Source organism: Salvelinus fontinalis, chromosome 18, assembly GCF_029448725.1.
Source record: "Salvelinus fontinalis isolate EN_2023a chromosome 18, ASM2944872v1, whole genome shotgun sequence".
NCBI lineage: Eukaryota > Metazoa > Chordata > Actinopteri > Salmoniformes > Salmonidae > Salvelinus > Salvelinus fontinalis.
The window spans coordinates 12,572,206-12,598,917 of NC_074682.1; the positions used below are offsets into that span (position 1 = coordinate 12,572,206).

General features: G+C 42.5%; 1 protein-coding gene across 10 annotated transcripts in view; it reads left to right on the forward strand.

Moving 5' to 3' along the window:
- LOC129815002 (band 4.1-like protein 1) overlaps positions 1 to 26,712 on the forward strand; it is a 121,562-nt gene that overhangs the window by 44,537 nt on the left and 50,313 nt on the right. The window lies entirely within an intron of this gene.

Here is a 26,712-nt window from a genome sequence, read left to right on the forward strand (position 1 = left end):
GGGGAACAACTACTCCAAGTCTCAGAGCGAGTGACATTTGAAACGCTATTAGCGCGCACCCCGCTAACTAGCTAGCCATTTCACATTGATTACACCAGTCTAATCTCGGGAGTTGATAGGCTTGAAGTCATAAACAGCGCAATGCTTGAAGCATTGCGAAGAGCTGCTGGCAAAACACACGAAGTGCTGTTTGAATGAATGCTTACGAGCCTGCTGGTGCCTACCATCGCTCAGTCAGACTGCTCTATCAAATCATACACTTAATTATAACATAATAACACACAGAAATACGAGCCTTAGGTCATTAATATGGTCGAATCTGGAAACTATCATCTCGAAAACATAACGTTTATTCTTTCAGTGAAATACGGAACCGTTCCGTATTTTATCTAACGGGTGGCATCCATAAGTCTAAATATTCCTGTTACATTGCACAACCTTCAATGTTATGTCATAATTACGTAAAATTCTGGTAAATTTGAGCCAGGCGGCCCAAACTGTTCTATATACTATGACTCTGCGTGCAATGAACGCACGAGAAGTGACACAATTTCACCTGGTTAATATTGCCTGTGTCACGTCCTGACCATAGTTCTTATGTGTGTTGCTTGTTTTAGTGTTGGTCAGGACGTGAGCTGGGTGGGCATTCTATGTTGTGTGTCTAGTTTGTCTGTTTCTGTGTTCAGCCTAATATGGTTCTCAATCAGAGGCAGCTGTCAATTGTTGTCCCTGATTGAGAATCATATATAGGTGGCTTGTTTTGTGTTGGGGATTGTGGGTGGTTGTTTCCTGTCTCTGTGTTTGTGTTCTGCACCAGATAGGTCTGTCTCGGTTTTCACATTTGTTATTTTGTATTTTGTATAGTGTTCACGTATTCGTCTCTTTGTTTATTAAATATGTTGAACACTAGCCGCGCTGCATTTTGGTCCTCTCCTTCACCAATGGAAGGAAACCGTTACAGCCTGCTAACCTGGATTTCTTTTAGCTAAATATGCAGGTTTAAAAATATATACTTCTGTGTATTGATTTTAAGAAAGGCATTGATGTTTATGGAAAGGTACACGTTGGAGCAACAACAACATTTTCGTGAATGCGCACTGTATCGATTATATGCAACGCAGGACACGCTAGATAAACTAGTAATATCATCAACCATGTGTAGTTCTAACTAGTGATTATGATTGATTGATTGATTGATTGTTTTTCATAAGATAAGTTTAATGCCAGCTAGCAACTTACCCTGGCTTCTTACTGTATTTGCGTAACAGGCGGGCTCCTCGTGAGGCAGGTGGTTAGAGCGTTGGACTAGTTAACCTTAAGGTTGCAAGATTGAATCCCTGAGCTGACAGGGTAAAAATCAGTCGTTCTGCCACTGAACAAGGCAGTTAACCCACCGTTCCTAGCCCGTCATTGAAAATAAGAATGTGTTCTTAACTGACTTGCCTAGTTAAATAAAGGTGTAAAAAATAAAAAATATAAAAAATGTGAAATCGGCCCTAATTAATCGGCCATTCCGATTAATCGGTCGACCTCTAGTATGTGGACACCCATTCAAATGAGTGAATTTGGCTTTTTCAGCCACACCTGTTGCTGACAGGTGTATAATCTCGAGCACAACACCATGCATTCTCCATAGACAAACATTGGCATTAGAATGGCCTTACTGAAGAGGTCAGTGATTTTCAACATGGCACTGTCATATGATGCCAGCTTTCCAACAAGTCAGTTTGTCAAATGTCTGCCCTGCTAGAGCTGCCCCAGTAAGTCCTGTTATTGTGAAGTGGAAACGTCTAGGAGCAACAACGGCTCAGCTGCAAAGTGGTAGGCCACATATGCTCAAAAAATGGGACCACTAAGTGCTGAAGAGTGTAGAGCTTAAAAAACGTCTGTCCTCGGTTGCAACACTCACTACTGACTTCCAAACTTCCTCTGGAAGCAACGTAAGCGCAAGGACTGTTCGTCAGAAGCTTAATGAAATGGGTTTCCATGGTCGAGCAGCCGCCCACAAACCTAAGATCACCACGCGCAGTGCCAAGCATCAGCTGGAGTGGTGTAAAGCTCTCCGCCATTGGACTCTGGAGCAGTGGAAACACGTTTGCTGGAGTGATGAATCACACTTCACCATCTGGCAGACCGACGGACGAATCTGGGTTTGGTGGATGCCAGGAGAACACTACCTGCCCGAATGCATAGTGCTAACTATAAAGTTTCGTGGAGGAGGAATAATGGTCTGGGCCTGTTTTTCATGGTTCGGGCTAGGCCCCTTAGTTCCAGTGAAGGGAAACCTTTATGCTATAGCATACATTCTAGACAATTCTGTGCTTTGGGAATGCCCTTTCCTGTTTCTGCATGACAATGGCCCCATGCACATAGCGACGTCCATACAGAAATGGTTTGTTGAGATTGGTTTGGAAGAACTTGACTGGCCAGCACAGAGCCCTGACCTCAACCCATGCGAACACTTTTGGGATGAATGGAATGCAGACTGCGAGCCAGGCATAATCGCCCAACGTCAGTGCCCGACCTCACTAATGCGCTTGTGGCTGAATGGAAGCAAGTCCCTGCAGCAATGTTCCAACACCTAGTGGAAAGCCTTCCCAGAAGAGTGGAGGCTGTTATAGCAGCAAAGGGGGGGACCATACTAATGCTCATGATTTAGGAATGCGATGTTCAACGAGCAGGTGTTGGATTGGCTCTGCCCTGCTGTCTGTCTTCTGTCCCTGGTGTTTCTGGCAGGTAGGAATGTGTTGTTATGAACAGCTCTGCAGAAGTAGTAGTAATCACTGTAGTTCTCCCTCCGTAGTGAGGAGGAGCTGAGGCCACATCGCCGACGGCCAGGCCCCTGTCAGCAGCCATCAGCAGGAGCAGTAGCAGGAAGTGTGTACTGATGAGAGGTCACAGAGGGTTTTGTCTAGAAGGGATACAGCTTTTGTCAAAATGTACTTTTCGTGGCAGGTTAGGAGAACTTGCACAGCAGGTTAGAAAAATTTAATTAAAAGGTTAGGAGAATTAGGTTATGGTTAGGGTTAGATAAAATGCTAAATATATATATAATTTGTTGTCAATTTGACAAAATCTGTATCCCATCTAGACTGTCACAGAGCTGTAAGAGTTGGAATGTGCTCAGGGGCAGGGGAACAGGGAACTCAGAACACACGATAACACCTTGTATTTATCTCAGACATCCAGCGCTTGGCGTTTTGGAAATGTTCTTACGGCAGTGTTTGAATGCATTCCATTAGTGTTGAAATGGTCTGTCAGAATACAGTAGTATTGTGTGGATCAGAGTGATGCTAGTAACTTTACATGTCCACAGACACACTTTACACTTTGTGAGTGACACGGAGTTAACTCTTCCCCCCCGAAACACTATATAGTACACTGGGTCAGACGTCATGACGGAGAGAGAGGAGATGAAAGATGTCACTAGCTGAGGCTATACAGTTTTTTCAAAACAATCACTATGAATGTGGTTATGCCTCTAAATGAAATCATGGTACTGTGTGTGTGTGTGGTTGAATATGAGCTGGCATCAGGTGATGTGATGGGTTGCCAGGCAGCTCTAGTGTGTGTGTGTGTGTGTGTGAGAGAGAGAGAGTACGTACTCTGTCTGAGAGGACCTGGCATGGGAGGTCTCTCTCTGTCCTTTACCATCACATCACATGCACACTGCAGGCACTATGCAGTACAGTAGCTGGAGAATAGCGTGTCATCCTTTTGAGATATACCTCCAGTCTCTCCTAAGCAGTGAGGCTTTGTCTTCTGCTCTGCCTCTGTGATACAATTACTCTGTGTCATGGCTCTCCATGTCTCTCTTCTCTCGCCTCTTTTCAGCATGCCAATTATAGGTTTTTAAAGATCGAAGTACCTCACTTGATTGCAATGACCCGACGTTCAAATGGCAGAGCAGGCAAGCTAGCTACCAGCCAAAGTTCTTGCGTGTGCTAATGAGAGAATTAATGTGGCAGAAGTTCACGTGGGAGAGATTACCATTCATTCCGAAACCACACAGAACAGAGGAGGAAATCACTCTGCATGCAGTCCTCCTCTACACCATGCAGTTACAGCATGTAGTTATAGCATGCAGTTGTACCATGGAAATGGACAACAGGGATTATTCACTAACTACCACTGAGCAGAATAGATTTACAATGAGATTTGAGGGGAGGATTAGACTGCCGCTGATATTGTAAAAAGCCCTCCCACTGCAGATTAATGTGTTTTGACAGGTTCTCACTTGGTCAAAACAGAGATGAAAGTGTGAAGCAGGTTATCAGTGCCAGTTTATGACTCCCACCGGTCGGTCCTCAGAGGAAGGGATATACTGTGTGTTGCTGGGCCCAGATCCTGGTGTCAGCCTGGTGTCTAGACACAGCAGATTGTTGGTCCCCCTGGTTAGGGAGCTGTGTGGTCCTGACTGCAGCACAGAGCAGAATAACACTAATGCTTGGAATTCCTTTCTGTCATAATTTTCCTGATTTCTTATTTTCCTGCTCCCTGCCTCTTCCGCTGGCCTCCCATCATTCTTTCTTCCTCCATCTCTTCAACAGATAGCGTTGTCACATATGCTGATTGGTAGGATGAAAAAAAAACGTCTGAACTGTTACTATGGCAACTGAGTCTCTGAACTAAGCCAGTCCTCTTCTGCACACACATGCTCTCTATCGCCGTTCTCTCACTTAGATTAAGAGAGCGAGAGAGAGCCAGAGAGAGCGAGAGAGAGAGCGAGAGAGCGCGAGAGAGCGCGAGAGAGAGAGCGAGAGAGAGAGCACGTGCGAGAGAGAGAGAGACTCTTTGTAATGAATAATTCCAAGATACTGTACATCAAGCAATTCAAGAGGCGCATGTTTTGGTTGTTACCCTAGCACTACACAGCTGAATCAAATATTCAACTAACCATCAGGCTTTGATCATTTGAATCAGCTGTGTAGTGTTAGGGCAAAAACCAAAACAACCCCCCTTTGGGTTTCAAAGGGCCAAGTTTGGGAAACGCTGGCCTACATACAGTATGGTATAGGAACACACGTCAGTCTGCTGCTTTTGGGGGACGATGAACAGGCGTTCTCCTCTGCAGAGGTCCTGGTGCTGCATTTGTCCAGTCCACGGACGTACAGGGCTTTTATGTCTAATGAGGTTGAACAGGAAATGAATGTGCACCAATGTGTTCCGAGGGATCCTCCACTTCCCTCTGTGACATCAGTCTGAGTTAATTTGGTAATTAATCTGAATCCATAAAAAGATCTCCAGATAGGAGACCCAATTAGAACCTGAGGAATGAGTTGGTTCTGGATGACAATGTGTTGGGTATGTGCGTGTGTAAAAAAAAAAAAAAAACACACACACAATAGTGATGGCGCTCCGAATACCACCCCAAAAAAATCCCCCACCCCTGTTTGTTCTCTAAGCCCTCCTTATCTCTCCCACATATCCACCATCTCCACCCTGGCTTAGCCTATCCTAACCTATTTACCTAATGGGAGTCACAAACAGAACAAACAACAATAACAACAACAAAAACAAGCAGACAAGACACACAAGACAAACGTTCAACAGGTACTGGTAGGGGCAGGTAGACAGGACAGGACCGGACAGGTATCACATTTTACTGGTCACATACACATGTTTTGCAGATGTAATTGCGGGTGTAGCGAAATGCTTGTGTTTCTAGATACAACAACAGTGCAGTAATATCAAACAATTTCACAACAATACACACATCTAAGTAAATGAATGGAATTAAGAATATATAAATATATGGACGAGCAATGTCAAAGCGGCATAGACAAATATATAGTAGAATTTTATAGAATACAGTACATACAAATGAGATGAGTAATGCAAAATATGTAAACATTATTAAAGTGACTAGACAGGACAGGACTGAACAGGTAGACTGGACACCATTTAATAACAAATTCGACATTTGTCTTTGGGAAGAGTAACCGTGTTCCAGTATATTTGGTAAAAGATTGTTGTAGGGGTTGAATCTTGTTTGGTCATGTCAACCTGATTAGTTACAGATAAAAAAATGCAGTTGAAGTCGGAAGTTTACATACACCTTAGCCAAATACATTTAAACTCTGTTTTTCACAATTCCTGACATTTAATCCTAGTAAAAATTCCCTGTCTTAGGTCAGTTAGGATCACCACTTTATTTTAAGAATGTGAAATGACAGAATAATAGTAGAGAGAATGATTTCTTTCAGCTTTTATTTCTTTCATCACATTCCCAGTGGGTCAGAAGTTTACATACACTCAATTAGTATTTGGTAGCATTGCCTTTAAATTGTTTTACTTGGGTCAAATGTTTCGGGTAGCCTTCCACAAGCTTCCCACAATAAGTTGGGTGAATTTTGGCCCTTTCCTCCTGACAGAGCTGGTGTAACTGAGTCAGGTTTGTAGGCCTCCTTGCTCGCACACACGTTTTCAGGTCTGCCCACAAATTTTCTATAGGATTGAGGTCAGGGCTTTGTGATGGCTACTCCAATAACTTGACTTTGTTGTCCTTAAGCCATTTTGACACAACTTTGGAAGTATGCTTGGGGTCATTGTCCATTTGGAAGACCCATTTGCGACCAAGCTTTAATTTCCTGACTGATGTCTTGAGATGGTGCTTCAATATATCCACATAATTTTCCTGCCTCATGATGCCATCAATTTTGTGAAGTGCACCAGTCCCTCCTGCAGCAAAGAACCACCACAACATGATGCTACCTCCCCCGTGCTTCACAGTTGGGATGGTGTTCTTCAGCTTGCAAGCCTCCCCCTTTTTCCAACCAAACATAACGATGGTCATTATGGCCAAACAGTTATATTTTTATTTCATCAGACCAGAGGACATTTCTTCAAAAAGTATGATCTTTGTCCCCATGTGCAGTTGCAAACCATAGTCTGGCTTTTTTATTGCGGTTTTGGAGCAATGGCTTCTTCCTTGCTGAGTGGCCTTTCAGGTCATGTCGATATAGGACTCATTTTACTGTGGATATAGATACTTTTGTACCTGTTTCCCCCAACATCTTCACAAGGTCCTTTGCTGTTGTTCTGGGATTGATTTGCACTTTTCTCACCAACGTACGTTCATCTCTCGGAGACAGAACGCGTCTCCTTCCTGAGCGGTATGACGGCAGCGTGGTCCCATGGTGTTTATACTTGCGTATTATTGTTTGTACAGATGAACTTGGTACCTTCAGGCGTTTGGAAATTGCTCCCAAGGATGAATCAGACTTGTGGAGGTCTACAATTTTTGGTTTTGGTTTTGGCTGATTTCTTTTGATTTTCCCATGATGTCAAGCAAAGAGGTTTGAAGGTAGGCCTTGAAGGTAGGCCTGAATTTGAAGCTAGGCCTTGAAATACATCCACTGGTACACCTCCAATTGACTCAAATGATGTCAATTAGCCTATCAGAAGCTTCTAAAGCCATGACATAATTTTCTGGAATTTTCCAAGCTGTTTAAAGGCACAGTCAACTTAGTGTATGTAAACTTCTGACCCACTGAAATTGTGATACAGTGAATTATAAGTGAAACATTCTGTCTGTAAACAATTGTTGTCTGTAAACATTCTGTCTGTAAACAATTGCACAAAGTAGATGTCCCAACCGACTTGCCAAAACTATAGTTTGTTAACAAGAACTTTGTGGAGTGGTTGAAAAACATGTTTTAATGACGCCAACCTAAGTGTATGTCAACTTCCGACTTCAACTGTAAGTACAAATGAATAATAATAATATATTAGCTGAAAATAAATAGTTATAGTTGTGTGTTAGAGAAAAAAACACTAGGGTGGGATCAGCTCTTTGGTAGCTGCAAGGACTTGAGGAGTGAGGTTCAGTGGTTTTTTCCCCCATTATGATGTGGTCTGTGAGAAGGTTAAGCCATTGACAAAGGTACAGTCGGTTGAGTAATATTGTTTTTTTGCGATAGTTAAGGTATTTTTGGACTGATAATATGGACTGATAATGTTTGGGTGGTAGATATAATGAGACATCTCCAAGAAGGCAGAGGGATGGGGAGAGTGGAACGCTGTGACCAAAAAGGGTGTATAGTTTGTGTTATTTCTTTCCAGAATTGTAGTGGACATTGGGTGGACAGAACCAGGTTTTGTGAAAGCTGTTGTCTGGAGTGTTGTGTGAACAGATGTCGGTGTCAATCAATCCCATTTTGTGTTGAGTGATACGGTATGTGCTCTGTGCATAATCGTGCACTCTATAAGTTGTGTTTTGGGGTTGTTAGTCATGGTGAAGATGTTATTGGAGATTTGTTTCCAGAAATAGATATTCGTAGTGATTGCAAGGTCTTTTCCCCATTGTGTAGTCAGTAGGGAGAGATTGGTATCTGTTTTTGATATACTATACTTGTCACGGCCGATGCTGGAAGAAGCGGACCAAGGTGCAGCGTGGTGAGCGTACATTGCTTTTATTTTAGAATGACGCCAACAAAACAATAAACCATACAAAACCGACCGTGAAGCTGAAGGGCATGAGTGCCACAAACAAAGACAACTACCCACAACGAAAGGAGGGAAAAAGGGCTACCTAAGTATGGTTCCCAATCCTAGACAACGATAGACAGCTGTCCCTGATTAAGAACCATACCCGGCCAAAACATAGAAACACAAAATCATAGGAATCAAAACATAGAATGCCCACCCAAAGTCGCACCCGACCAAACCAAATAGAGGCATAAAAAGGCTCTCAAAGGTCAGGGCGTGACAATACTGTACTTCTTACCCAATCAGAGTAAAGCGATGCCATATTGAATTGCGTACCTCTTTAAATCATGCAGGGCCAATACCAGCTAGGTATTGATCTGGCCAACAGGCTGGGAGTGGTTGGTCACATGTTGGTTGATGGAGTAAACATGGAGTGTTTGGGTGCTTGTTATTGTATGTAGAATGGAAATAACAGTGGCTGTTTGAGCATCCAGGAAGATATATTCCTGGAGATGGGAGCTGGGATGGCTTTGTTGTGAGGTGCATGTGAACAACTCCAAAGCTAATGTACACACGCTAACATCAATCAATCAAATGTAATTTATGAAGCCCTTTTTCAACAGCAGTTGTCACAAAGTGCTTATGCAGATACCCGGCCTAAAACCCCAAAGAGCAAGCAGAGCAAATGTAGAAGCACAGTGGCTAAGAAAAACTCTAGAAAGGCAGGATCCTAGGAAAAAAGCTAGAGGGGAACCAGGCTCCGAGAGATGACCAGACCTCTTCATGGTTCTCTCTACCCAACCCCAGCTGCAGATGAATCCCTCATGTCAATCACCACATAAGGATGTTCAAAGGAGATGTCAGCATCTGTCTGAATGAGAAATTAATGAAATGTGTTTGCGACATGAAGGGAAGACGGAGACCCATGTTTGATTCGTGAGATTTCAAAGTAGCTCTGAGATGAGACTTGACAGTGAGGCGTAAATAGATAGATGATATTAAAGACACACATACTGTTTACATTGGAATGGCATCCCCATAGGTTGCTACTGCTGCACAATGGTGTGTGTGTGTGTGTGTGTGTGTGTGTGTGTGTGTGTGTGTGTGTGTGTGTGTGTGTGTGTGTGTGTGTGTGTGTGCTGCAGTGAAATAAAAATCTATTTCTGTGGCTGTTTGTATTAATAACCCTATGAGGCACTTCATTTAGGAGGGAGCTGTGTGTGTGAGTGAGACAGCTTCTTTGCTGTAATTTCTGTGATTCAGCCATGGAGAAAAACGTATTTAGCAGTGTGGCACAGAGACTCAGCTGGATCAGACAGCCAGGGAGAATTAGTCCCTGGAGCAGAGCAAAGCAGAGAAGTCACACACACTGCCCTTTTGTCCCACAGGAGGGGATTTAATGCCTGTCGATTCCATGTGATTGTAAGTAACGAGACAGCAGAGGTTGAGATGGCATAGAGGAGGACGGACGGTCACAGGGGTCTCTTCATGCTGCTTTAAGCTCGCTGCTGCATGGACAGTATTTCACTCCCTTAAACCTTCAGCCTCTGTCTGTCCCTTTGATCCTGAGAGAAGTGGTCATGTTTCTGTCTCTGTCCCCTGGTGATAATGACAGCCGCCCACCGGCCCAGTCTACCTTACCCACGGTGCATTATGGGGATGTGATTTGTGCCGTGAGGGCAGCAGGGCAGCAGGGGTCAGATGGAGATTGGATTAGATACAATCTCCACTGAGGTAGTGTGACACTGAATACAACTGGCATCAGATTGGCTCACGGTAGCCCCAGCAGGGTTGGCTCCATTGGGGATACTGCCATCTCGGATGGGCCATGTTTTTCTTGATAGAGTGTCAGAGGAGAATGCGTCCCTGTGCCCGATGCCTGTCTAAAAGTGTATACCTTGACAGAGTGGAATTATGGGGGAAGACTATTAGGTATAATGGGCTTTGGCATCCACCACCTCACATTCCTGCATTAATTTAAATAACCCATCCCTCTGGTATCCTGAATAACAAATGTATTACTGTGTGACTATTGATATCAATTCTATATAAAGCGAAGCCAATTCAGAAAGAACCCGAGTGCTTGCCTTAGCTGACACATCAGCTAATATTGTTACGAGCAATCTAATTGGTGCAATCACCCCTACCTTATTTTGCGATCCATTTAAGCTAACTGGTTCTGCTCACACATCTTGCTGCTACTGCTAGTATGCATTTGCAAATTTTTGGTATAGTTGGTATAGTTTACCGCACTCACTGCTTTTAGGAAATTTTATATATTGACGCTTTGCTTGGGCAGTGAGCAAACCTGACGGAGCAGAGCCTATATCGCTAAGACATTCTTAAATAAATGGTTAAACATATTTCTAGTTTGTGTTTCTTTTCTGAAATATAGTTTTATGTGACTTGTCTGTATGACACAAAGCAATTAGGATGCAATTTCTGTTGCAGGTGCAATTTGATATAGCAACTGCGATATACAACGCAATTAAAACGCAAGTGAAATTGCATGCAACATCCAACCCTGTCATACATCACATTATGGTTTCATTAATGATTTGTTTATACAAACATTTGGTAATTGCAACAGCAGCAATATAGACAAAACGCTGGCTGTACAATCTAGCTAGATAGCCAAAATGTTACCTATTTGCCAACCATATTTTACCAAGCTAGCTAACTAGCTAGCGATGAGCTAAGCTAGCTAGCAAGTGCAGTTCATGTTGGAATATTTTGGTTGAAACTGGACAGAGAAAAGTCTGGGTTCACTTTTAAAATACATTTTATTGATTGCCAGACCATGTATATAAACCATGACTAGCCATGGTGTCTAGAATATTTTATACATTTCCCATTTGGGGTCTCTTTTGTCATGGTTTGCAGCAGCACTGGCAGCTATGTTGACATGACAACTGGGTCGGAGTTCCAAACGGAACGATGTGATGAGTCATGTAAACCTTTTTCTGCTCACTGATTGGACATTGCATACAGTCAGTTGTTATATCAGTTATTCATGTTATAGTTAGCATAGCTTACTCAATATGATTAGATAATGACTAGGGATGTTTTGGTGACCGTATTACCGCTACACTGGTAGTCGAGTCATGACGAAGTCAAATTCCTGGTAATCTCCTCTTATGCACTCTGCACATGTTTTGGTAGAATGTATATGGCGCCAACATACATGACAGCTCTGCTTCTAGCTCTTAAGCAACTTTGCAGTATTTAGTTTTTTTTGTGTGTTATGTCATACATTATTAGCTCAGAATGTTTTTTTTTGTTTAATTACATACAGCCGGAAATAACCTTTGTATATCAGAGCAACAGTGACTATCCAGCAATAAGTCCGGAAATGCGACTTTCCCAAATTGGAACCTTTGTTCGTACCCCCCAGGGCAATTGAACTTATCCCAGAGGCTGCTCCAAGATGCCACCGGCGGAGGAGAGGTATTCAGAGTGGACTTCTAGTCCAACTCAGGAGGCGTGCACACCCTCCACCGCTGCCAAGTATTTTACTTGCTTATGTTCAGTCCTTCCAGAGAGACATCAGGGACTGTAACATTCTGTTTCCCAGAATCTTGTCTCTCTCTGGATATACTGTCCACGTCCATACAGCCAGCTGGGTTCTCAGTACATCACGCAGACAGGAATAAAGAACTCTCCAGGAAGAAGAAAGGCAGTGGTGTATGTTTCATGATTAACTACTCATGGTATGGTTGTGATAACGTACAGGAACTCAAGTCCTTTTTTTTTCACTCGACCTAGAATGTCTCACAAGACCTCCCAAGATAATTCTCTTCGGTTATAGTCACAGCCATGTATTTTCCCCCTCAAGCCAATATCATGATGGACCTCAAGGAACTACACTGGACTTTGTGCAAACTGGAAACCATGTTTCATGAGGGGGCATTTATTGTAGATGGGGATTTTAACAAAGCAAATTTGAGGAAAACGCTACCGAAGTTCTATCAACACATTGCCTGTAGTACTCGCGCTACAAGAACTCTCGACCATTGTTACTCTCGCTTCCGGGATGGCTACAAAGCCCTCCCGCCCTCTCTTCGGCAAATCAGATCACAACTCGATTCTGCTCCTCCCTTCCAATAGGAAGAAACTCAAACAGGAAGTACCTGTGCTAAGGTTTATTCAACACTGGTCTGTCCAATCAGAATCCATGCTTCAAGATTGACTCTACCACTCAGACTGGGAAATGTTCCGGGTTGCCTCTGAGAATACCATTGACATATACATGGACACGGTGACTGAGTTCATCAGGAAACGTATGGGGGATGTTGTTCCCACTGTGACTATTAAAACCTACCCAAACCAAAAACCGTGAATAGATAGCAGCATTAGCGCAAAACAAAGCACGAACCACCGCATTTAACCAAGGTGACTGGGAATATGGTCGAATACAAATAGTGTAATTATTCCCTCAGTAATGTTATCAAACAGGCAAAACGTCAGTACAGAGACAAAGTGGGGTCGCAATTCAACGGCTCAGACACAAGACATATGTGGCAGGGTCTACAGACAGATTAGTAAGGGAAAACCAGTGTCGTGTCTTTACTATCATTAAATTGAAGACTTCGTTTTTATCAAAGATTCCTGTAATTAGTATTACGCGATTAGACTGATTAATCATGTAACCGTAATTAACTGGGAAGTCGGGGCACCAAGGAGAATGTTCAGATCACAAAGTTATCATTTCCTAAAATAACTTTTCAGATATTTTATCTGATCAATTAGTCTTCGAATTAATGAATTATTTACTTTACCTCACGTTAGTCTCATTCCAAACGTCGTAAATTGTTGGTTATCTGCACGAAAACAGTCTTCACTATGAGTCGTCCATACATCAATTGTCTTAAATCATTTATTTATTACTAAGTAATTCACAGAAATGCATAAACAAACAAACAAAGTAACTATGGTTACACGAAATAATAGGAGAATGGGCCATAGTGGGCTAAACCGGCAAGGTGGCTTGTTAGACCAAAGGTAAGTGGGGGTCGACTGAGAAGTCACTACAGAGTTAATAATTATAACAATTGAAATGCTAATCCTTTGCACATGAACGCTCATTCATTCGGGAACAATTCAGTGTGTCGCTCAGTGTGTCGTCTTGATCGCTGTTGAAAAGTTAGTTTCTGTTGGAGTCTCTCTCTCTCTCTCACACAATTTTACAAACAGTATCATACTCACTCATTCACCTTATACAACAATTAGATGTCAACCTAATATCTGAGGCTATTATATAAACAGCGTTATTGTCACGTTCCTGACCTATTTCTGTTAGTTTATGTGTGTTAGTTGGTCAGGACGTGAGGTTGGGTGGGCATTCTATGTTTTCTGTTTCTGTGTTGGTTTTTGGGTTGCCTGGTATGGCTCTTAATTAGAGGCAGGTGTTTGGCGTTCCTCTAATTAAGAGTCATATTTAGGTAGGCGTTGTCACAGTGTTCGTTGTGGGTGATTGTCATCCGTGTCTGTGTCTTTACACCACGCGGGACTGTTTACGGTTTGTTCAGTTTGTGTAGCCTATGTTCCTATTCGTGCGTTTTCTTGTTTTATGTAAGTACGTCGTCTAGGTCTGTCTACACCGTTTGTTGTTTTTTGTTAGTTTAATCAAGTTCGGAATGCCGTTACAGTTATTGTAATGTGGCCACACCGTCTCCCATGAGTTTCCCCAAGTTGTAACAAACGGACCAGCTCGTAGCTGGATTCTTCACCAATCTTTTATATTTTCTCCGGAACATGAAATTTGTTCGTACCTCAAGTTCTGTGAGGTGGAAGAAATCCCTTTGTTCTCTATGAAAATGTACCCTCTGCTATACTGCGTGGCCATGTGGCAGGGTCTTCTACTCAGGAATTTACGACCTCCCTCTGACCACAGCAGCGTAGTTTCAGGGGGCAGGGAGAGGCAGGGAGAGGCGGATGGGGCTTGCTGTACCCAAATAGACCAACGTCATGACACCAGCCACGTCGCGGATACTGATGTCTTCGCTCGCTTTGAGGATGGCACAGTGCCACCGATGTGGTCCACTCCCAAGGACTGTGTGCTCTCGTTTTCTGTGCCCAATGGAAGTAAGACATTTAAGCGTGTTAACCCTCACAAGGCTGTCGGTTCAGACGGTATCCCTAGCCTCGCCCTCAGATCATTCGCAGAACAGCTGGCTGGAGTGTTTACGGACATATTCAATCTCTCCCTATCCCATTTTGCGGTCCCCACTTGCTTCAAGATGTCCACCATTGTTACAGGTACCCAAGAAAGCAAAGGTAACTGAACTAAATGACTATCAGCCCATAGCACTCACTTCTGTCATCATGAAGTGATTTGAGAGGCTGGTTAAGGATCATATCCCCTCCACCTTACCTGACACCCTAGACCCACTTCAATTTGCATATCGCCACCAAAGATGCATTGAACTGCACACTTCCCTATCCCATCTAGACAAGAGGAAAACCTATGTAAGAATGCTGTTCATTGACTATAGCTCAGCCTTCAACACCATAGTACCCTCCAAGCTCCTCATTAAGCTTGGGGCCTTGTGTCTGAATACCACACTGTGCATCTGGGTCCTCGACTTCCTGATGGACCGCCCTCAGGTGGTTAAGGTAGGAAACAACACCTCCACTTCGCTGATCCTAAACACAGGGGCCCCACAAGGGTGCATGTTCAGACCCCTCCTGTACTCATCGTTCACCCATGACTGCGTGGCCATGCACACATCCAACTCAATCATCAAGTTTGTAGACAACACGACAGTAGTAGGTCTGATTACCAACAAGGACAAGACAGCCAAGACAGCAGGTGAGGGCCCAAAGGAGCTGATCGTGGACTTCAGGAGACGACAGAGAATACGCCTCTATTCACATCGACGGTACTGCAGTGGAGAAGGTGAAAAGCTTCAAGTTCCTCATGGTACACATCACTGACAGTCTGAAAAGGCGCAACGGTTAACTCTTCAACCTCAGGAGGCTGAAGAAATTTGTCTTGGTCCCCCTCACATATTTTTACAGATGTACAATTGAGAGCATCCTGTTAGGCTATATCACTGCCTGGTACGGCAACTGCACTGCAGGACTCTCCAGAGGGTGGTGCGGTCTGCCCAACACATCACCGGGGGCATATTACCTGCCTTCCAGGACACATACAGCACCTGATGTCACAGGAAGGCCAAATAGATAATCAAGGACATCAACCACGCGAGCCACGGCCTGTTCACCCCACTATCATCCAGAAGGCGAGGTCAGTACAGATGCATCAAAGCTGGGACCGAGAGACTGAAACACAGCCATCAGACTGTTTAAATAGGCATCACATGCCAGCTTCCACCCGGTTACTCAACCCTGCACCTTAAAGGCAGCTGCCCTATGTAAATAGATGTGGAATCACTGGTCACTTTAAATGAAACACTAATAATGATCACTTAGTCACTTTAATTATGTTAACTGTTTTACTCATTTCATATGTACAGTTGAAGTTGGAAGTTTACATCTCAGCCAAATACATTTAAACTCAGTTTTTCACAATTCCTGACATTTAATCCTAGTAAAATTCCCTGTCTTAGGTCAGTTAGGATCACCACTATATTTTTAAGAATGTGAAATGTCAGAATAATAGTAGAGATTTATTTAAGCTTTTATTTCTTTCATCACATTCCCAGTGGGTCAGACGTTTACATACACTCAATTAGTATTTGGTAGCATTGCCTTTAAATTGTTTAACTTGCGTCAAACGTTTCGGGTAGCCTTCCACAAGCTTCCCACAATAAGTTGGGTGAATTTTGGCCCAATCCTCCTGACAGAGCTGGTGTAACTGAGTCAGGTTTGTAGACTTCTTTCCTCGCACACGCTTTTTCAGTTCTGCCCATTAACTTTCTATAGGATTGAGGTCAGGGCTTTGTGATGGCCACTCCAACACCTTGACTTGGTTGTCCTTTATGCCATTTTGATTCAACTTTGGGAGCATGCTTGGAGTCATTGTCCATTTGGAAGACCCATTTGCGACCAAGCTTTAACTTCCTGACTGATGTCTGGATGTTGCTTCAATATATCCACATAATTTTCTTACCTCATGATGCCATCTATTTTGTGAAGTGCACCAGTCCCTCCTGCAGCAAAGCACCCCCACAACACGATGCTGCCACCCCCGTGCTTCACGGTTGGGATGGTGTTCTTCGGCTTGCAAGGCTCCCCCTTTTTCCTCCAAACATAACGATAGTCACTATGGCCAAACAGTTCTATTTTTGTTTCATCAGACCAGAGGACATTTCTACAAAAAGTACTAATTTTGTCCCCATGTGCAGTTGGAAACCGTAGTCTGGCTTTTTTTATGGCGGTTTTGGAGCAGTGGCTACTTCCTTGCTGAGTGGCCTTTCAGGTTATGTCAATATAGGACTCGTTTTACTGTGTATATAGATACTTTTGTATCTGTTTCCGCCAGCATCTTCACAAGTCCTTTGCTGTTGTTCTGGGGTTGATTTTCACTTTTCGCACCAAAGTAGGTTCATCTCTCGGAGACAATGTGTCTCCTTCCTGAGCGGTATGACGGCTGCGTGGTCCCATGGTGTTTAAACTTGTGTACTATTGTTTGTACAGATGAACGTGCTACCTTCAGGCGTTTGGAAATTGCTCCCAAGGATGTACCAGACTTGTGGAGGTCTACAATTTGTTTTCTCAGGTCTTGGCTGATTTCTTTAGATTTTCCCATGATGTCAAGCAAAGAGGCACTGAGTTTGAAGGTAGGCCTTGAAATACATCCACAGGTACACCTCCAATTGACTCAAATTATGTCAATTAGCCTATCAGAAGCTTCTAAAGACGTGACATAATTTTATGGAATTTCCCAAGCTGTTTAAAAGCACAGTCAACTTAGTGTATGTAAACTTCTGACCCACTGGAATTGTGATACAGTGAATTTTAAGTGAAACATTCTGTCTGTAAACAATTGTTGGAAAAATGACTTGTGTCATGCACAAAGTAGATGTCCTAACCGACTTGCCAAAACTATAGTTTGTTAACAAGAAATTTGTGGAGTGGTTGAATAACAAGTTTTAATGACTCCAACTTATGTGTATGTAAACTTCCGACCTCAACTCTATATACTGTACTCTACTGTATTTTAGTCAATGCCACTCCGACATTGCTCGTCCTAATATTTATATATTTCTTTATTCCATTCTTTTACTTTTAGATGTGTGTCTGTTGTGAATTGTTAGATACTACTGTACAGTTGGAGTTAGGAACACAAGCATTTCGCTTCACCCGCTTTAACATCTGCTAAATATGTGTATGTGACCAATAAAATGTGATTTGATTTAGTACCCAGCTCGTTAACAACCATTAGGTTGCTAATACCCTGGTACTCACCAATCTGACATCAATGCAAATGCAATAGATGTCACGATCGTCGTTGTAATCATACTCAGACCAAAGCGCAGCGTGATATCGGTTCGACATATTTATTTATTATGTGAACCGCACAAAACAACAATAAAGAATTAATGATACGTGAAGCTCAAGCAGTGCTCACAGGCAACTACACAGAAACAAGATCCCACTAAACACAGTGGGGAAATGGCTGCCTAAATATGATTCCCAATCAGTGACAACAATAAACAGCTGCCTCTAATTGGGAACCATAGCAGGCCAACATAGAAATAAACACACTAGATCACCCCAAACTAACCAAAATAGAGAATAAAAAGGCTCTCTATGGCCAGGGCCTGACAATAGAATATTACATCGAACAGATCATCAAAACAGTATGATCCTTTTTTTTTTTTTTTAACAGTATTTTTATTGGAATTTCACAATTTTCACCCATATTAAAGAGATACAACAACAGAGACCAGGCAAAAAAAAACAACAAGGAAAAACAGCACCCGCCTACACATACCTGCGCATACATATATATATACACATATACATATACATACACACACATACGCACACCATCCTCCTCCCCCCGCTTCTCCCACCCTATCCCCATCATTGCATCTCTCAATACACACATTTTAAACAAACTTACAAACAGAAATTAAACAAAAAAAGCTCGGTTTAAACTAAGAAGTTAGGTTCCACACATGGAACATAGTGTAATTCTGAATACATAGATCACCACCATTCTAAGAGAATCCTTGCAGCATAATAGCTGATACCTCAGGTTCTAGGTAATTTAGATAGGGTTCCCACACTTTGTAGAACTGATCTGTTTTAGAATGCAATGTACATGTCAGATATTCCAGAGGCACCCATTCAAAAAGTATCTTATGCCAATCTTTAATAGAAGGAACCTTATCACTAATCCACCGTAAAAGGATGTTTTTTCTTGCAGCAAAGGTAAGGATGTTGTAAAGCCTCCTCTTACTCACAGAAGTAACATGCCTACTAGGGAGACCTAACAGTAACGAAACTGGGTCCAATTCTAGATCGACCCCTAGGATCTTTTCAATTTCTTGCAGAACACCAGACCAGTATCGTTGTATTTTGGTACATGACCATAAACAATGTGTTAGGGTGCCTGTATCAGTTTTGCATTTAAGACACTGAGGAGAAGAGGAAGAGGGGCTAAAGGCATGTCTGCGATTTGGGGATATATGCAATCTGTGTATTATTCTTAATTGGATTGCTTTAGTACGATTACATATAGATATTGTTTTTGCATATCTCCAAATGTCCTCCCACATCTCTTCGTCAATAGTCACAGACAATTCTTTCTCCCACACTTGTTTCACCCTCTGTGTGTCGACAGCAGGAAAGGACCTTAAAGCATCATAAAACAGACTTACAGACATTTTCCTTTGTGGAAAAAAAAGCATTCTCTCAATGACAGACATATCAGGGTTACCAATTAAGGTGGTGCTCTTCACAATATAATGTCTTACTTGTAGGAAGCGGAAAAAGTCCTGCTTTGGGAGTCGATATTTCTCCACCATCTGCTCAAATGACAATAGAATCTTATCAGCAAATAAGTCATTTAGTCTGCGTATGCCCTTATTAAGCCAAAAGTTAAAGCCAGCATCCAGCAATCCTGGACCAAAATCTGGGTTGTTAAGAATTGGGGTAAGAGCAGAGGTTAGTTTGGACCTTCCCAAGAAGCGCTGAACTGACCTCCAAACCTTGAGTGTGTTAAGTGTAATAGGATTATTGCAGTGATCTTCTACAGACTTGAAACTTCTGAAAAATAAAAGATCCTGTAAGGGGTATTTTGAAAGAGAAGTCTCAATGTCTAACCAAATAGAGGAGTCATCGTTTGTGATCCAATCAGAAATATAACATAGGTGGGCACACCACTGATAGAACCTGATATTGGGCAGATCCAAGCCCCCCATAGAACTTGGCAGCTGCAATATTGCCATCTTAAGCCTTGGCTTGCGTTTACTCCATATGAAGGAACTTAGCCATCCATTTACATCCTTTATTATCTTATTGGAGAGTAATACTGGAATCATTTGGATTGGGTAAAGTAGTCTAGGTAAAATGTTCATTTTCAAGAGGGATATTCTACCCAACCAAGAAATCGGGAGAGAGTTCCAGCGCTCCAGATCCTGTCTTATTGTATCAAACAAGGGAACAAAATTGGCTTTGTACATTTGCTGGAATTTAGGAGTTACAAATATACCCAGATACGTAAAGCCTGAGGGAAACCATTTAAAAGGGAAGGGGGGAGAAGTATTAGGTACAGAGTGAAGGCTACCAAGTGGCATAGCCTCTGATTTAGTTAAGTTAATCTTGTAGCCTGAGAATTCGCTGAATAATTGAATAATATTAATAAGAGATGTAGTTGAGGTCTCGGGATTAGAGATGAATATCAGGACATCATCAGCATACAAGCTTATTTTATGGTGAACATCACCAATGAGCAGCCCCTGTATAGCAGGCGTTACCCTGATGGCCTCGGCCAGTGGTTCCATAGCGAGTGCGAATAGGAGGGGGGACAAAGGGCAGCCCTGTCTGGTACCTCTGTATATAGAGAAGCTATTTGACCTTAGCCCATTAGTAAGGACAGCAGCCTGAGGATCATCATATAAAACTTTCACCCATTTTATAAAGTTGTCCCCTAGACCAAATTTATTTAGAGCAAAGAGTAGGTAAGACCACTCCACACGATCAAATGCTTTCTCAGCATCTAGGGAGAGCACAAGACCATCCCTAGCACTTTGTCGGTAGGCTTGAATTACATTAAGAAGCCGCCTGACATTGTTGCACGACTTACGGCCCTTAATAAAGCCAGTTTGGTCTCCTTTCACAATTAGTGGCAGTGAGTCCTCTAATCTTGTGGCTAGAATTTTAGAAAGTAATTTTCTATCCACATTCAGAAGGGAAATTGGTCTGTACGAGGAACAAGACTCTGGACATTTTCCCTTTTTAAGAATAAGTGATATGTTGGCTTCCCTCAGCGTTTGAGGGAGCTGGTCATTTGAAAATGAGTGGTTAAACATATCACGCAATGGCTCAAGGATCAGGCCATGAAACTCTTTATAGAATTCACTACCAAACTCGTCTGGTCCTGGAGCCTTACCGTTTTGCAGATTCTTAATTGCGAACATTATCTCTTCTTCGGTGATATGGGCATTAAGGAGAGACCTCTGTTCTTCGGAGATAGTAGGGAGCTCAATCTTAGAAAAGAAATTCTCCATTAATTTGGGTGCGTCATTTGGCAGTTCTGAGGCATAAAGATTTGCATGAAATTTCTTAAATGAGTCATTTATCAATTTATTTTCATATAAATGATTGCCATCCGAATCAGTAATAGTAGCAATTGACTGTGAGTCAGCTCTCTTTTTAGCTAGGTACGCCAAGTACTTTCCTGGCTTATCGCCATGTTCATATAGCTTTTGCCTGACAAATCCCATTTTCTTTTCAGCGTCCTGTGTTAGGAGAGAGTCCAACGTTGATCTAAGAACTGATATTTCCTTTAATAGGGCAGGCGTGGGAGTTTTAATGTAGTCCTTCTCTTTAGTTCCCAATTCACCCTCTAACCTTTTTTGCTTTTCACGCTTTTTCCGCCTCTTAGTGGCTGTGTATGACATAATCAGACCCCTGGCGTACGCTTTACAGGTTTCCCAAAGGAGCGAGGGATTATCTGTTGATTGAGAGTTAATAGAGAAAAATGCTTTAAACTCTGTAATAAAATATGATGTGAACGAATGGTCTTTAAGGATGGTTGTATTCAACCTCCAATGTCTTGACAGATTGAATGCCCCGTTGAGTTTTATGTCCAGGATCACCTCCGCATGATCAGATATGACTATACTTCCTATCCTAGCGGATAAAACAGACTGCAAAGACGTCCTGGGCATAAAAAAGTAATCTATTCTAGTCTGACATCCATGAGGTGCAGAGAAAAAAGTGAACTCTCTGTTGGAGGGGTGAAAAGTTCTCCAAACATCCGCATACCCCAGATCATCACAAATAGCTTTAAGTGACTTAGCTCGAGGAGAGAGTGAAGCTATACCGCTGGGAAACTTATCAATAAGGGGGTTCAACAAACAATTAAAATCTCCTCCAACCACTGCAGTGTCTGAGTTTAATTCTGAAAAGTCTAGAAATACCTTAGTGAGGAAATCAGGGGGGTGGGCAGGGGGAAAGTAAATATTCATTATGGAGATTTTCTGCCCTTGTAAAGTACCATTAATTATAACAAAGCGACCAAATTTATCTTTCACACAATTCAAGACCTTAAGTGGTAAGTTCTTTTTCACAAGAATTGCTACACCTCTACTTCTGGATGTAAATGATGAGAAAAACACTTGACCAAACCCCCCTTGTTGTAATTTCAGATGCTCCTTATCATCCAAATGAGTTTCTTGCAACAGGGCAATATCAATATTTTATTTTTTCAAAAACGACAGTACCTTCTTCCTTTTAATGGGATTATGGCTCCCTCTAATGTTCCATGTACATACCCGCAGTGTGTTACCTGCCATTGCACTTTGACCGTTTCATATTCAGACTGAATCCCACCGTAAAAATGGGGTGGTACCTTTTTCCATGTGTTGAACTCTCTTCTATCTCACCGAGCATAAACAAACGATATGAACCCTGAACTCTAACTATACTAAACCCAAAAATTAAACATGTAAAGATCCAAAAGGGGGTTTTCCCACTAGCTAACATGCAGGGGATTTCAACTTTCCAATGTAGACTCTTAAGTCTGCATTGCCCTCAATAGCCTCGTCCTTTATACATATGAAAATGAAAATCAATATGTGAAGATTGAGGCTCTTCCACCTAAAACCAAGCCTGGGCAACAGTGTAGATTCACCCATATCTCAGCCTGAGCTATAGCGGCAGTTACTTTAGCAAGAAAAATAATAAAAATATGAATATTACTGAACCGGAGCATGTGAGAACTCACACCACTGTTTCATGATCAGATTCAAAGAAGATAATAAAGTTATCCAATGCTGCGGCGGCGCAGCTTAAAGTTATTTACCCGAGAGAGTCAATAAACGCAGCAGCCTCTGCAGGTGTGGAGAGTTTCTTAGGCGATCCGTTGACCATAATCTTCAATGTGGCCGGGTACAACAGTGCGTAGTCCATCTTCATTCTCCTGAGTCGAGCCTTCGCCTCATCAAACCCTTTGCGTCTTCGTACAACCGCTGTGGAGTAATCATTGAAGAATGAGACTTTTGGACCTTTACGTTGACTACCGTCAGAGCCGATGTTTCTAGCCGCATCCATAACGCGCTGCTTGTCGGTGAAGTTGTGGAACTTTATAACCACTGGCCGTGGGCGCTGGTTGGGACCGGGTATCGGTGCTTGGGAGCGATGGGCTCTGTCCAGCTTCACACGACCAGCCTTAGTGTCCATTTGTAAGTAGTCAGGGATCCATTCCTCAAAAAATTTTACTGAACGTGTTCCTTCAGAATTTTCCGGGAGTCCCACAACACGAATATTGCATCTGCGTCCTCGATTATCCAAGTCGTCAATGTGCTCCGCCATTTCGCGCACCTGTTTTTCAAGTGCTTTCATCTTAGTGTCCATAGATGTAGTTGAAGCTTCCACTGTGGCAATTCTTCCTTCCGCCTCATCGACACGTTTGACCACCCTCTGTAATTCAGCTGAATGGCCTGCTATTGCTTCCAAGACCGTTCTTATCTTAACATCGATCACTTTAGTAATGTTGTCCGTCACCTTTTGAATCACCAGGTCCATTGTGCCTGGATCCGCAACGGTGTTAGCTTCGCTAACGTAAGCTAGCTCCTCCTGCACCTCTACAGGGATGGTGGTTTTGGTCGAGTTCTTAGTAGCTCTGCTGGGCATGTTGTCGGAGATTTTTGAGAAATAACCGTCAAGACTCATTGCAGGATTACTTATTTAGCCAATTCTACCACTTTTTCAAGCTAGGAGATTAATGAAAGAATATAAATTTACGAATGCCACGGGAGCTCGCTGAAACACAGTGTTCTCTCTACGGCGCCATTTTGTCCCCCCCAGTATGATCCTTTTAAAACTCACCTCACTTTGATGATCATTTTGAAGAAAGAAGATCAACAACAGGTTGACAATTTGTGGAAAACATGGTCTGAATTAAAATGTTGATTGTTTCTTTATACAAAAGCCTCATTTAAGTGATAATGCCCTAGAAGCTGGTGTTTGGAGGATATATTGGCACATGTGTTGTTAGGCCTGAGACGACCAAGTCGAGGCAAACCGTGCCAATATATCTTCCAAACACCGGCTTTGAGGTCATTATCACTTTTATACAACAGGTTACCAACATATTCAAATAACGATTGACATTTGTTTTCAAGTTATTTTGATTCATTTATTCATGCTATTTTATCCTTCCACAAGATATAGACACAAATTTAGGGTTGCTAAGGCTGGTTGTTCATTCTATTGGTTCGGTTGCCAGAGACGTAACCCAGTAGTTCAGTCTTTTTGTCCTGTATCTATGGACACGACCCAGTCATTCTTTCTAAATGTTCCATTGCCATACTGGGTGGAAACATTCTTATCCCTTGCTTGCTAGCTAGTCAACTACCGCTAACTTATAGTCACGTCAAAAAGCTGCCAGAATAACAGCGAAGTAGCTGCATTTGCGTTTGTTTAAGCTGTTTTCTAGTGACATTTATTTGCAAACATCCATAACAATGAACTAAGGATGCCCTGAATTTGCCTGGCATAGAAAATGTCCTCTCTCATCAGGACACTGTTGTTCAGAGGAGCTAGCCAACACAACTAACACAATCACTTGAAACTGAAGCTGGAAAGACAACAAACTAGCTGCACTTCATTTCGTTTTACCTGTTTTCTATTAATAGTTCTTTGTATATATCCATACAAATGATGCTGATTTATGATTTCGACTGGCTGAGAAAAGCTGCCAGCCTGTCTGTCTCATCCCGGCACGTTCATTAATATGGGGCGGCTGGAGATCGAATTTGAATATTGAAGGAATGTTGCAAATGTTGGACAGACAGACAGCAACGTTTATACAAATCTCCGCTGTTGAAAGCTAAATGTTAATCTAAAAGAAATGTGAGATAATGTCTAGATGCTTTTTATGTTGGCGATCAAGTTTATAAATTGCCTGGCTGGGCTGATGAGACAGTGTATTGCGCAATCAGATGGAACAGAGTAAATGGGCATTTTAATGTCATAGATTTAGCCGGTGGTAAGTTGTAGAATGCGCTTTTTAAAATAATTTTTTCTTTATGAAATTGGGGAGAAAAAGTTTAGTTTCCAATTGGTAGTTACAGTCTTGTCCCATCGCTGTAACTCCCATATGGACTCGGGAGAGGCAAAGGTTGAGAGCCGTGCGTCCCCTTAAACACAACCCAACCAATCCTCACGGCTTCTTGACACAATGCCCGCTTCACCCAGACCTTAGTTACTTTTCACAATGAGGGAATGTTTGGCCTTAACCTGGAAGCCAGCCCCACCAATGTGTCAGAAGAAACACCGTACACCTGGCGACTGTGTCAGCGTGCATGCGCCCGGCCAGCAACAGGAGTTGCTAGAGCGCGATGGGACAAGGACAGCCCTGCCGGCCAAACCCTCCCCTAACGACGCTGGGCCAATTGTGCGCCGCCCCATAGGTCTCCCGGTCGCGGCAGGCTGCGACAGAGCCTGGACTCGAACAAGGATCTCTAGTGGCACAGCTAGCACTGCGATGCAGTGCCTTAGACCACTGCGCCACTCAGGAGGTGGAATGCACTTTTATCCAATCAGCATTCTGGATTAGACACACGCGTTGAATAAAGTCTAAAAGCTTACCACATATTAAGCACGGCAGAAAACCATTAAACGATGCTGTTGGTTCATTGATTGTGCAGGGCTGCTTACAGAATTAGCCTACAATTATAGTGCATTTGTATTTGATTTTGAATAGCCTAGTAATAGGGCATTTTTTGTATTTTCATCATTAATAAGCTGACACATGACCTTTTTAGCTACAGAATATCTCACCACTGTGCGTTTCCATCTCCTGTTCTCTCTCCTTCATTCTTTTCTCCATTACGCAGAGAGAGGGGCTCTCAACAGTTTAATGAAATATGTTTTGTTGTGAAAACATGTTGCTATCGATGTTATCGATGAACAGATTTGACTTGGTTTGGCTGCAGGAACAGGGTTGGAGAGCCCATGGCATACAGAGTTTGGGTGGAATATCTCCTTTCGCGCAGGGAGAGGCTGCATGCTCCTCAAACAGTGGTTGATGGATGGAGTGAAAAATAAGTGTATTATTAACCCAGACATTTCCATATGGAATCCCGTGTGAAGCAGAGTTTTGATGGTTGCCACTAATAAGAGAGGGATCCCAGCTGCTACTATATTTATTTCTCAGCTGCTAATATTAATCACAGCTCATCATGATTGAAATCAAGCGGGAAAGCGGTCTCCATTTGCTATTCGAGTGCATACGGATTACAATCCTTTTTTTCCCCTGACCCTGTTCCTGCCCATTTTGATTATGGGCCATTCTAAATCAGAACTAATTTGAAATATTAGTAAAGACAAGATTAAATTGAGAATAGTCTGATGGGTGAAAATATGAACACTTGATGAGAGAACAGCGTGTGCAGCCTGAGGCAAGGAACCGAGAGCAAGCTCTTTATAGCGATTGTTTTTTGTTGTTGTTTTTCCCCCTCCAAATCATCGATAGCCTACAGTTGCATCATGCAGCCCATATACATTTTGATTTCTTAGACATTCTAAGGTTTTGTATAATTCGCAACTAAAGTTGCCAAATACATCTACCCTATAGGACCTGTTTCAAATGATCACTTTTACACTCAAAATATCCTTTCTATTTTATTAAATAATTGC